The sequence below is a fragment of the Lygodium microphyllum genome, chromosome 22, assembly GCF_053477565.2.
Source record: "Lygodium microphyllum isolate KBCC chromosome 22, Lygodium_microphyllum_v1.1.10, whole genome shotgun sequence".
Lineage (NCBI taxonomy): Eukaryota > Viridiplantae > Streptophyta > Polypodiopsida > Schizaeales > Lygodiaceae > Lygodium > Lygodium microphyllum.
This window is the reverse complement of record NC_141156.1, coordinates 131,507,736-131,521,670: the sequence shown is the minus strand read 5'-3', so window position 1 is coordinate 131,521,670 and position 13,935 is coordinate 131,507,736. Positions and strand designations below refer to the sequence as shown.

General features: G+C 38.8%; 1 pseudogene; it reads left to right on the top strand.

The window, feature by feature from the left end:
* The first annotated feature begins 7,905 nt into the window (after positions 1-7,905).
* Positions 7,906-11,349, top strand: LOC148017631 (putative protein phosphatase 2C 59 pseudogene; annotated as a pseudogene).
* Positions 11,350-13,935: the final 2,586 nt, after the last annotated feature.

The following is a 13,935-nucleotide window of genomic DNA, read 5'->3' as shown; positions in this document are numbered from 1 at the left end:
TGAAGAAGAAGAAAACTCTTATATCCTTTACAAATTTGTTGTGATTTTTAGTTTGATCAGAAGTGTTAATGTATAAAGGGTTTTCCTTTCTTTGTATTTTTATATCAGAAACAGGTTATAAGTTGGGGTCGTGGTGGATGGATTCTTTTTGAAGAGATATTGATGATCAAAGTTGAGCTTTTCAATGCACTTGTATTTCCTTTTTCCTAGGTCGCTGAAAGAAGTAGCTGAAAGAAGTGCAAAGGAGTTGAAAGAAGTAGCTGCTGAAGACTCAAGTGAAGACTAGAGTGAAGTGACAGTAGTGAGCTATGAAAGGACACTGTAGTGGTTCTGGTGACTCTTCATATCAGGCATACCTCTTGGGAGGGGTATCCACGACCTAAGAGGGATTATTGAGAGTGATTTTGAGAGATTGTAGTGAGGATATGATGTATTATTGATAGAGAGAGAGAGAGTCAGAGATAGCCAATTCTACTCAACGAGAGTGATTGTATATGAGAGATTGAGAGAGAAGACTATGAAGATATTGAAGATGAATACTATGTGATGTATTTCCATTCAAAGATGGTGTATTCCTTTGCTTTCTTTGTTCTATTGATGGATTTTGTGAAGATATTGAAGAATATGGTTGATTCTATCAAATCCGTGGGAGATCTACATGATGCTGTATGAAGATTTGTTGTGCCTGGTGTTCTTTTCTTCATTGTGATCATATGAAACATGATAAACAAGCTTGTTGATGTTACAAGATATATTTTCTTGCAAGAGAATTGCCTTTTCCTTGGTGTTTCTCTCGGGGCTCCAACCCACGATTACAGATGATCTTCCCTTCTAAAGATGCAAACACTTTATTCTAAACTTGCAAGTACTTCCCCTAAAATATGTAAGTAACTGCAAGATTTATGAGTTATATCATTCCATGCGTATATGCAATTTCAAGACCATAGACCTTTTTCCTTTATGCACTATAGGACCTATAGTGAACTTTCTTTTCCTTGCCTTATGCGACGTTGGTTGACATTCAGAGCTTTTCTTTAAAACCCTATGTTTTATGCATCGTATTCAAGCTTTTAATGAAGATGCATCCTTTACCAAATTCAAACTCTGATAAAAGAACTCCATGCATGAGCGAATGCCATGAGTCCATCATTGATATAATCCTTCCTTTAGCACTTAACCCAACCTAGAATGTAATTATCATCGCATGCAATTTGCAAAGTACATAAATCCTTTCCATGCATTGCAACTATTCGGACATCATTTAATGGGTGTCTACGATTATTTTATACATGAGTCACAACTAGGGAATTATTACATAAGTGTATTATGTGTTATATGACCTGTCCTTTGCGTGATGCAACAGGGATGCCTTTGCACAATTCCGTCTTTTTACTTATGCATCATGCATTCAGAATTGCAACTACCCTTGACCACGGAAGTGCAAGCAATTGCAAATGCACGACATGCAACTAAAGTTTGTAGATCGAATGAGTATATAAATTTCCCAATGCATTTAAACTTCCCTATGAGAATTAAAACATGCTTCATGCATCCTTTTCATGTGGGAATATTATTGGAACCTAGGCATTAAGAATCAGGGCGTTGTCCACTCTCGTACTCGGGGTGGGAACTCCCACGTGTGCTCCTCTCAACTTTTGCTTAGGAGCCATTGACGTAGTAGACTTCGACTCCGCAAACTCTTCTTGCCCTTTTATCCGATTTCCAAAACTCCCTACTGCCCGAGATTTCTTCTCTACATAGGAATTAGGCCTTGCAAGACACGGTTTTAAGAAAGCTGGGAAGGCACGGGTGAACAAGGCCTATGGAAGCTTCAATAGAAGCTTCCAAGCTTCTGGAAACAGGGAGATGACGTGGATGGGGAAATGATTGTGAAGATGACGATGAGGGAGGTGATGACGATGATGATAATGATGATGATGATGATGATGATGATGGTGAAGGCGATGATGGCAGCAGTGGCAACGTGGCGGTGTGGCAGCGTGGTGGCGTGGCAACATGGTAGCGGTTGGCAGACAGGCGGTGGGCAACGGGCAACACGATCAATCCTTCCTCCTCCTCCCCTCAAGCTTGGGAGGGGGGTTCATATAGCTCTAAGGGGTGGGTGGCCACACAAGTGGCAGGGTGCATGTTTCCCCCTCCCCATGCCCCTCCACCATTCAAGCTCCACCATACTCCCTCTCCCCACCATGCAACGACTGAAGGGGATGGGGTTTAATAAATTTTTTTGCAAATAATCCTTTATTCCTTTTTCCCTTGGAGGGGTGTTCCCATGGTGATCTACGGGTTTTGAGCCACGGCTTCCTATACACGACACGGGGATGGTGTTTATTGATGCACGCAGAGGGAGCACTTAGCCCAAGGTTTTTTTGTTGCGGGAGATTACTTCAAACCGCTTTTATTCGAGGTCTAGAGTCGTTAATATTTCGTAGCGGAAATATTACAGCTATGTGAAGTTGTGAACTATATGATGGTGTGATTATCATTGTTTGAAAGGATTTTTTGTATTTGCTAGAATCTAGATCTATGATTAAAAACATTAACAAATAGGATAAAAGGAAAGATTTTGCTAGGCTATCCCGAAGCTAGCTATGAGTCCTTGCTCTAAGGGGGTCATAATTATCGCTTTGAGAGGCTTAGACCGGCTCCATAGTGGAAAGGTTTGTCCATATGGATAGTCTTAAGCAGTAAGAAATGTGTATGCCAAGGGGGAACTCTGGCCGTAAATTTTGCATTACTCCTAGAATTTGACAAGCCCCTTCATGACCCAGGATGGGATCCTCGGAACCCTAATACTAGTTTTACAAGGGAGGAATCTTGGTGGACAGAATATCCTAGAGGAATTCTGTATATCTTCCACAAGATCGAAAAGATGAAAAATGTAATAAACTTCCAATACAATAAAGGAGTTTTTTAAAAATTCAAGGGTTATTTGAATTGTATGCATGTCCGTGAAATAAATCACGTGAAGGAACCTATGATTTAACATACTAATTAAGGAAGCTCGTTGTATATGTTTCAATAAATGTGTCATAAGTAATTAAAAAACTAAATATGATATCGTCATCAAAAGAAGCGGATGGGCAATGACCCCTAATGGGTTCAATGGTAGGGTAGTCCTCGTTAGCTGGAAGCTTTTCTAAATCGGCGATAAAAATAGGAAGATGATAAATTGACCAACTAGTCATTAGGTAGAAATGACTTGCATTGTTTTAGGGGGGCCGGAATGGGATTTTTCCTTATGGGCAGGAGGGTTGACATACCACACTCCCCTCAATCTCCCATTCTCTTTGAACCAAGTGCAATGGGAAGTTCGCTTTAGTTCAAGTAATCTTGTAAGAAGTGGAAACTCAAAATTACCGATGCTAGCTGGCTATTAGAAGACCAATCTAATTTTAAGAACTTGAAAATTTAGGTCGATCCTAGTGGGTTTGACTGAAACTCTTCCGTTTCAATGTAGACTCAGTAGGGCCTAAGTGAAAAACCTCATGATACTCCAAGGGAGTGCCGAGTGGTGTCATTTTGGAAAACCTACTGATAGACTATTAAAAGGTGCGATTTGGATTCAGACTAGCTGACACCTCACATTGTAGAATGCTTTATAGGCAAGAAGCCCAATGTATCATACGAGGTATTTGGCTGTGTTGCATATGTTCATGTACTTGATGAGCTACGCAAGAAGCTTGATCCAAAGGTTGAAAAATATATTTTTATTGGATACTCTTTAGAGCAGAAAGGGTATCAATGTTATAACCTTGTCACATGTGAGTTCAGAGTGAGTAGAGATGTTATTTTTTATGAGATGAGCAGTTGGTATTTTTATTGGATACTCTTTAGAGCACAAAGGGTATCAATGTTATAAGCTTGTCACATGTGAGTTCAGAGTGAGTAGAGATGTTATTTTTTATGAGATGAGTAGTTGGTATGCATATGCTAGTGATGTATTAGATGATAATGATCATAATAGATATGTGTAGAAAGAAAAGCAAGAATTACAGAGTCTTAGTGGACCAGAAACATCATGTGATACCACACCTACAGTGATCCCTTGGCCTAGGAGACTAAGGCATAGCCCCACATCTTCATGTGGATCTATAAGTGTTGCAGGCAAAGAAAAATGAAAGAAGAAAGTGTTGGATGGTAACGATGCATCTACTAGTAATTTGGGACTTGATGGAGATTCTAGTGGTTCACAAATTTTGGATGATGAGCTTGGTATTCCTTCAGTGAGGACACCAAGTGTACAGAGAGCACATAGTAATGTAAAGGCTCCACTGAGTGATTCAGTGGTACATAGGTCTAACAGGGTCAGATACCTTGTTAAAAGATTTGATTTTGAAGGTTATGCAACTCACCATTATGCATATACGGTGAAGGTAGTTGAGGATGTTGAGCCCACTTCTTTTGAGAATGATTTTGGTTATGCTCATTGGGATGCAACAATGGATGAGGAGATGGCTGCATTAGAAGCCAATAAGACTTGGGATTTGGTACCCTTGCCGAAGGGTAAGAAAGTTATTGGCTATAAGTGGGTTTACAAAGTCAAGCATAATGCAGATGGTTCAGTTAGCAAGTATAAGGCTAGGCTAGTTGCAAAAGGCTATGCTCAAACATATGGCATTCAGTGCATTCAGTAAAGTTATTTGCTGGGATAACAACTATTAAATGTGTGATTTCCTTGGTAGTAGGTTGGAGTTTGCAGCAAATGGATGTTAAGAATGCCTTCTTGCATAGTAAATTGCAAGAAGAAGTGTATATGGAGTAGCCTGTAGGTTATGAGGATTTAGAGCATCCCACATATGTGTGCAAGTTAAAGAAGGTGCTCTATGGGCTAAAGCAAGCACGTGGAGCATGGTCTAACAAGATCCAATAGTATCTTGTCAATATTGGATTTTGTATTTCTGATATTGATCACTCACTTTATGTGAGAAGGGGAGATGAAGATTTGGTCACCATAGTCATCTATGTGGATGACTTGATTATATTTTACATGTGATAGTGACAATGGGATTGCTGAAGTTAAGGACTTCTTGAAGAAGAAGTTTGAGATGAAGGATTTGGGTGAACTGAGATACTTTCTTGGTATTGAGGTGCTTAGAGATGTGATGATGATATATGGCTATCCCAAAGGCAGTATGGCTTGGATATGTTATCCAAGTATGATATGACAGTATGTAAGCCTCTTTCAATACCATTGGAGCAAAATGTAAATTTGGGTGCTGACATTGGGGATGAGATAGAAGACCCTACTATGTTCAGGAAGATAGTAACGAGTTGGATTTACATTACTATCACAAGGCCAAACTTGAGCTATGCTATTGGCCTTGTCAGTCAATTTATGCAGATGCCTAGAAAGCCTCATTTGGATGTAGTAGACGTATATTGAGGTATGTGAAGTCCACTTTACATTATGGACCTTTTTATGAGGCACATAAAGATGCAAATGTCTTTGGATACATAGATGCAGATTGGGATGGTAGCATGTCAGACAGAAGATCTACTAGTGGATTCATATTTTCGCTTGGTAGTGCAACTGTTACATGGAGCAACAAAAAGCAATCTACAGTTGCTTTATTGAGTATAGAGGCTGATTATAGAGGTCCTAATATGGCAACATGTAAGGTGATATGGCTGCAAAAGTTATTAAGTGATTTGGATGTATAGGGAGATGGTTCAATTGTCATTCATTGTGACAACATGAGTAGCATACAACTAGTTAGGAATCCAGTGTTCCATGCTAGGACAAAACACATTGAGGTGCACTACCACTTTGTGAGAGAAAATGTACTTGTAGGAGAGATTGACTTAGTATATGTTAGCACATAGGATCAAATAGATGACATTTTCATAGAGGCATTGGGTGAAGAGAAGCCTCAAAAGTTCCTAAGCTTACTTGTAGTTACAAAGATAGAGTTGAGCTTGAGGGGGAGTGTTGAGATGGCAAACTCAACATGTGAGGACATTGATGATGGACCACCTAGCTAGATGGGTCCACATGTCTACATTAGTACGTTGGTGGCCATTATGATACTCACATGCCACTGACTTATCACTTATTATATTTAGTTTGTTATACCTACCTCAGCTGACAAAGATTCAACGACAATCGATTAGTGTTGTATGTTGTTATGCAATGTTTGACTTAGTAGACTACTTTCCTTTATGTTGTATCTTATCTATACTTTGTGTACATTGTATAGTGTGGAAGAAAAAGAAGAAATCAGTAAGAAAATGTTTTGGCCTCCATCTCTCTTCTTGTGTTCTTGAGTGAGCTTCCTCTTGTGTATATAGTGTGTGTTTGACGCAACAGCTCAAGCGAGTCCCCACACCACACGATTCTTGACAAATATTATATTGTGAAAACTTAATCTACTCCATTTTCTCTCCTGCCTAGCATTTCCTAATGGAAACGATTAGGAACATAAGTAATCGTAAGAGAAAAGTGGATTTGCATATTTGTGTAGATGAAGAGTATGCTATTGCAAAGCCCTTATAGCAAGTGTAGCCTAAATGCAATAATTGATTCACAAAATCATTTAGAGAGAAATACTAATATTGATCTTTGGATAGATAGTTCCTTTTATCCTAATGGCCCTAGCACTAAACTAAATCTACCTTCCAATTCCACTTCTTCATTGCTCACTTTTGTAGGGATGGTAAAAATAATTCTATTGTGACTCTCTTTTAATTCTCATTGAAACATTTTTGGTCACCCCACGTTTTCTTCTCTAGCTCTTCCATGTTCATACTAGCAACGACAATGTTAGCATAATCCATCTCCATCCCATTGTCTTGCTTCTATTGCTTTATGCTAGTGGTATGTGTTCCATCATCTCTTACTCCTTGTTCATCCCCTGAATATTCTACATGCATGCATGAAAGTGGGAGTATATGCCACATGTTGGTAGGAAATGTTGCTTTTTTAATGAACTTAATACAACTACCCTAGTTAATAGACCATGTGCCATGACTATCTATTGAGAGCTCCCCTCTTCAAGTTTCTGCATACTCAAGAGGTTGTATGTCTTTCATTTAAGAAAAGGCTATTACAATTTGAACTGTTTCTATTTTGCTAATGGATGGATATACTCCTTGTTTGTAAGGGGCTCAAATAACTTTTGATAACTATTTATGCTTGTATGGATGCTAGGCATATCCCACACTTCCGAGGGGATTTGAGGGGAATTTCAAGATTTAGATCCATGGCATTGAGTTGAATTGAATGAGATTTTTCTTTGTTTTAATGTGACAAGGAAGTATTTATATTGTTAAAAGTGATATTTTATTTGTGGATGTGTAAACTATTTGTGCTATGTGAGTAAGAATTAAAAGTTATCAAAATGCACAAATGTATCTTATAGCACATGTACATTTTGGATGCATACAAACATATCCATTACAAGTGTGTATCAACATTGTCTTATTTGAGATTGACTACATGGCTGATGGTTAGGCCTATCAATTGTGATGTATATTACTTAACATGACTATATAAGCATGACTATGCTAGATATTCTATACAAATTTGTTTTGATTTACTATGCATGCACATTATCCTATGATCCATAGCTTCATAATTTTATCCAATAAACATGGACATATTAGGTGATATATAGAAATTTGCCTTGCTTTATCATATAGACACTTATTTTACTAGTTATAGCTTCACATCTATCTAGTAAAATTAAAAGCCTAGTTCCAATTTTAAAAACCCTAGTTACTAACTTAAAAAATGTGTATTTACTAGTTATAAGGCTATTTACCATCTAGTTTAGTGTCTAAAGTTTCTTGTGTCATGGGCATTTGTGTATGAATGTATTGGGGGTTTGGTCTCTTTTCATGAAAGATGCAGAGAATAATATTCAATTATAGTGTGTATACATATGCATGAACTCATGGGAACGTGTGGGCTTTCTTGCTGCATCAGATGTGGTTCAATTAGTGAAGGAAATAACAAGTGGGAAAGGAGCCTATGGGGCCTTTGATGCTGCTGGTACCAGCTTAACCAAAGTAAGGCCCTTTGTTGTTCCTTGTTTAATCGTCAATCTAATAAGGCGAGATTGTGAGCAAGCATCTCCTTTCGTGATGGATTGCTGTGTAATGTCTGTTCTGCTTTATTTTAGGTTGTGGGTGCGAGTGTAAGGGATGGTGGGAAAGTGATGTCTCAGGATATACAAAATTTACTATAATTGCTAAAATGTGTGAAACAGAATGAATTTTGAGGATTGCTTTCATTGCTAGATGATGCTTGCTTTTGAAAGACTTAATCGACGTAGATTTATGCTAGATTCCTTTGAAAAGAAAAGAGAATATCTCCATTAGCAATATAGGGAGTACAAAATATAAGGAGTATATTTAAAAATGGTAAAACTTGTAAGCCACATATCAAAATGGATTTGGAAAAATAGAGGAGCATTTGCATAGTTTGATGGAGTGATGAGAACATTGGGACTAATTATGACATATACCACAAGACTTTTAATTTATTTTGCGACATGAAAATGGAAATACAATTTCTTGATCAACAAGATAGATATTACATGGCACGAGGAAACACGTCATTTTATGGCATACAAAAGAAAGCAAAATGTTTCCTAGAATGCAAAGTAAAGTAGATAGATTAATATTGTAACGTGCTTGTCAAATGTCCCCTTGTGGACATAATTCAGTAGTCTATCAAGAGATCATTCAAGACAATGCCCTTCAGAACTCCCTTGGAATGTTGCGGACTTTGCTACCTAAGAATTATGGAGTATACCTTGTAGGGAAAGGTTTGCTTGATTTCCACGACATTCAACTTGAACTAAAGGTTCTCAACGAGGTTTTCAAAAAAGTACTAAGGTCACCTAACAATTCACCTAATGTCGGTTATGGGTGCTCACTTGCACCATTCATCCTGAATTGAAGTGGATGTGTTTTACGAGGTTCTGGACTCTACGTCAGGAAAAAATAGCATGAGAGATTTCATTCGTCTCACCACCCACCCATGCCTAGAAGGTTGCTGGCTCCCTGATCATGATTCGACTGCCATCCATCAACTTCAGGTGAGTCATACTATCTTTAAACTCACTTCCTTTCTAGGCTCCCCTTGACCCCGTTCGGGTGCCCAAGGCCTCCGAACGGTCATCCCTCGTGCTTGTCTCCCCCTAATGTTACATTTATTAATGTAACATTTCCTCCCCCTTAAAGAATCGGTTTCATCCTTGAAAACGATACTTGGAAGGTCCAACTGTAAATTGGGAAACCTTTTCCTTAAAGTACTTACTCGCTCCCATGTTGAACTTTCTTTTGAACAATCTTTCCATTTGACCAGATATTCTTGATAAATAGTATTCATTGTTTGTTTGTTACTAACATTTAAAATTCTTTCTGGTTCATGTGGATTAGATTGGTCATCTAATTGCTCCTCAATGTTTTCATTTAAGATTAGATTATCCATATCACCCAGCTTCTTTCTTAGCTTACTTACATGAAAAACTGGATGTGTTTTACTACCAGTAGGTAGTTGGAGCTTGTAAGCCTGTTTCCCTACCCTCTTAAGTATTGTGAAAGGACCACAATACCAGGGTGAAAGATTTGGACATCGTCCTGTTTTCATAGTTTTAGTTTGTTCAGGCACCTTAAGATAAACCAATTCTCCTTCCTTAAAGGAGATGTCTCTTCGATGAGGATCTACATAAGCTCTCACTCGATTTTGAGCTTTCTTAATATTTTCTTGAGCAAATTTTAACATATTATTCATATCCTCCAAAAAGTCCTTGGCTACCCGAACATTTTCCTAATGCAATCCTACTGCATGAGGAGCTCTGAGCTGAAACCCATACATTAGCATAAATGGACTATATCCAGTGGAAGAGTGTTTGGCACTATTATATGCAAACTCTGCTATCGGTAAATACTCTTTCCAATTAGTTTGCCTTTTACTTACATATGCTCTTAGCATATCTTCAAGGATTTGGTTAACCCTTTCAGTTTGCCCATCAGTTTGTGGGTGCTCCGCCGTACTCATGCTAAGTTTAGTATCCAATTTCGTAAATACAACAAGCCAAAATTGACTATCAAATTTTCTATCCTGATCAAAAACTATATTTTTCGGAAGGCCATACAATCGGTATATGTTCTCTATGAACAATTTAGCCAATTCTGGTGTTTTAACATTAGTTGAAGTTGGAATAAACCTAGCCATTTTGGTTAACCTATCCACTATCACCCACACAGAGTCGTGCCCCCTCTGTGTCTTGGGTAATGCGACGATAAAGTCCATGGAGATACTCTCCCATTTTCCCGAAGGAATCTCTAATGGGTGGAGAAGTCCTCCCATTTTCAATCTTTCAACTTTATTAACTAACCATTTATTACATAAATTGACAACATAGTCAAGGACGTCCTTATTCATTCTAGGCCAATAAAACTACCTTTTAATAAGACTATAAGTCTTATTAACTCCTGGATGTCCCGCATTAGGGGTATCATGACACTCAAAGAGTATTTGGTGCCTTATTTTTTCATCTTTCGCGACACATTGTCGTATTGCTGCGCATTCGAGGTGTGAAATCCACCCAAAAGTTGTGTGTGTGGGATTTGATATTTTGTACATATTTAGTTGTTGTGTTTATACTTTTGTTCTGCGTGGAAGAGGGTTTGGAGCTAGAGGAACTTATCAATAATGCTCTAATTGGCATGCCTTGCCAAGTGGTCAGTCAACCTAGACGAGGAGGTTTTGATCAACAGTTCACAGGAGTTTCTCATTATGCTCAATCGAGAATCAGGGTGATAAGTATGAGTATCTGTGGGAATCCCAAGACTTCTTTGAGAAGATGAAGAGGGGCAAGTGGTTGCAGAAGAACTTGCTCGCCGACTTGGTCGAGAGAAATGCTGGTGTGTAAACTGGCTAGCCAAGAGTGACGGATTCAAGTGCAAGAATGCACTTGAGGTGTTGCAAATTCATGGAAAAGAGCCTTTATGGCGGATTTCTAGGAGGCCCGATTTGCTCAAGTTGATGGGCACATTGTTGGCTTGTTTGGTGTATTTGATGGCCATGGAGGTTCTCGTGCTGCAGATTATGTGCAAAAGAACCTTTTCGAAAATCTGATTAAACATCCTAAGTTTATTCCTGATACAAGAAGTGCAATAGTTGAAACATATCAACAAACAGACTCAGAGTATTTGAAAGCTGAAAATAGTCAGCACAGAGAAGCTGGCTCAACGGCATCAACTGCTGTTTTGATGGGTGACCGTCTCCTTGTTGCCAATGTGGGTGATTCAAGAACAGTTATTTGCAGGGCTAGTAAAGTGAAGATGCAAAATGTAACTATGGATTTTCAAATTTAAGGGGGAAAAAAGCCAATTTAGGAGCCGCTTTGTTGGATGGAAATGGCGTGTTGAAGGCTTTTTCAAGGGGGAGCTTTCTCTGAGGCGCAAGGAATTTCTGCAATCCTGGCTAATGTAAGCTTTCTCCGTCATAAAAAAAGTGGCAGTGAAAGATGGTGTAAGGACGGATAGCCTTGACGGGGGGGAAGCCTGTCTATCTAGTTGTAAAAAAATGCTACAGCAGGTTTTCTGGGAGGAACCTCAGTCTGTAGGAACTTTGTTAGCTATCGCTATGGAAGTCACTCCATCCTGACAGCTTCGCCTCAGTCCGCCGCTTCGATTCAGCCCGTCTCCACTTAAAAGCACCCTCTCACAGGCCTTTGTGTTTATTATTGATCCCTCTGGTAGTGCCCCGAGAGCATAAACGATTTCGTTCGACGGATGGAATAGGCCTGATTGATCTCCAAGCAACCTCGCCCAATGTCATGTGTATCTTGTACCTCATGGCGTATTTGCCCTTTTGACATGGACCCAGAAACTGAATTGGCCAGAGCTTTAGGCTGATCACTCCAGCATCAAATTATTTTGAAGAAACCCACAATACACTCAAATTTGCCCATAGAGCTAAGCGAATTGAGATTCATGCAACTTCTAACAGGGCAGCAGTGATGTGGGCGCTAGCAGCCTCATCAAGCATTGTGCCAGTGGATGAACACTATCACATCTCTGCGGCGGAGGCTGTCTTTGCAACAGACTTGGAGATCTGCCGCCATCACACATTTTATTTTATTTTTTTGAATGTTTCAATGTGTCCATCATTGAGGAGTCATTAACATTCTCTCTCCATCCTCTGTGTCAATATCAGCTGGTGTTACACTTGTTACAGCATCAGACTGACTAGAACAGAGTACTACAATTCGCTTTGATGATGAAACCAGTTTTAGTTCAGATCCTCTGGACCTAAGTCCTTCTTGCAGGTTATTTGTGAACACCTTCTTCATGAGATGTTGTAATCAATGCGAGGAGCAGATATGTCTGATTGGAAGGTACTTATAATGGATGAATGCATAGTAAAGGAGATGACATATTCTTACAAAATGTCAGATATGCCAGATGAAGACAAAAGAAGCTGAAGAAAAACGTAGGAGTCTGAGATGCACCTGAAGAAGTGGTCAAAGAGGAGACAGAGAATAATGTTTGCTTTGTTTCTTTCAATGAATAAGGAGCTTTACACAAAATTGATGATGACTTTGTAAACTGGAATTTTAGACCAGACTTGTAACTGGTTCTATATACTTATGGTATTGACAACTGCACTTTTCAATAAGCCAGCCTTCAGAAATCTTAATCTCTGCTGCTGTGATTTTCAAAACAAAGGATCAACAATGTGGAACTGATTCAGTTTCTCCTTGAACTTGGATTTCATATTGTTGGCAAGAATTTATTTTTGAAACCTTGTACTTCTCAACTGTGTACGGCTTTTTAATAGAAAAGATCTAACACAGGATGATCCATTGATCCATCTATTATCACCGATATCTCTTGTTTTAGAACTGATCTTCTATCTTGAAATTTGTCAAGGTCCTCTGTGGTCGGGACTTTGCTTTCGAAAACCCTTCGACAACATACCCTACCCTTATGGAGTAAATAACCATTAATAATGGTAAAATTCTTCCACGAATCCCATTTGAGCAACTCCTGATGCCCCATTTCCTTATTGAACATCCTTAGATATTTCTTCCTCAGTGGAGGCCCTTTCATTTGGATCCCCATTTTCTATTGCTTTCCATATGTTGGAATATGCTGGATCAACCTGGCATTTCCCTTTTAAGGATTCAAGCAAATCGGAAGTGAACTGAGTAAAACTCAATTCATTTATGATGGGCATTCTGCTGAGTGCATCAGCCACTATATTATACTTTCCTTTTCTATACCTTATCTCATAGTCGAACTCTTGGAGGAGTTCGGCACATCTAGCTTTACGCCCTTGTAGATCCGGTTGGTCATTAAGCCACTTAATGCTTTCATGATCTGACAAGATCAAAATTTTGGCACCGTACAAATAGTGCCTCCATTTCTTCATTGCATGTACTATTGCATATAGCTCCCTCTCATAAACAGAATAATTTCATTTTGCACGGTCTAATTTCTTGCTTTCAAAAGTAACTAGTCAACCTTCTTGTAATAAGACCGCGCCTACTGTCCTATCACTAGCATCAGCTTCAACCATGAATGGTTTATTGGGATCCACAATTAATAGTATTGGAGCTGTAGCAATAGCTACCTTAAGTTTTTGAAAATTTTCATTTTGGTATGTTCCCCAATTGAAGCTCTTCCCTTTCCCTTTAAGTTGGTTCATCATTGGAACAGCTATCTTGGCATAATCTCGAATGAATCTATGATAAAATCCAGATAAACCTAGGAAGATCTACAGCTCTTCCAAGTTCCTTGGAGATGGCCATTCAATAATTTCCCTTACTTTTTCTGGATCCATCTTGATTTCTTCTTTCGAGATAATATGCCCCAAATATTCAACCTCTTGTGCGAAAAATTCACATTTAGTTTTCTTCGCATAAAGGGAGTAGATTCTTAACAATTAGAATACTA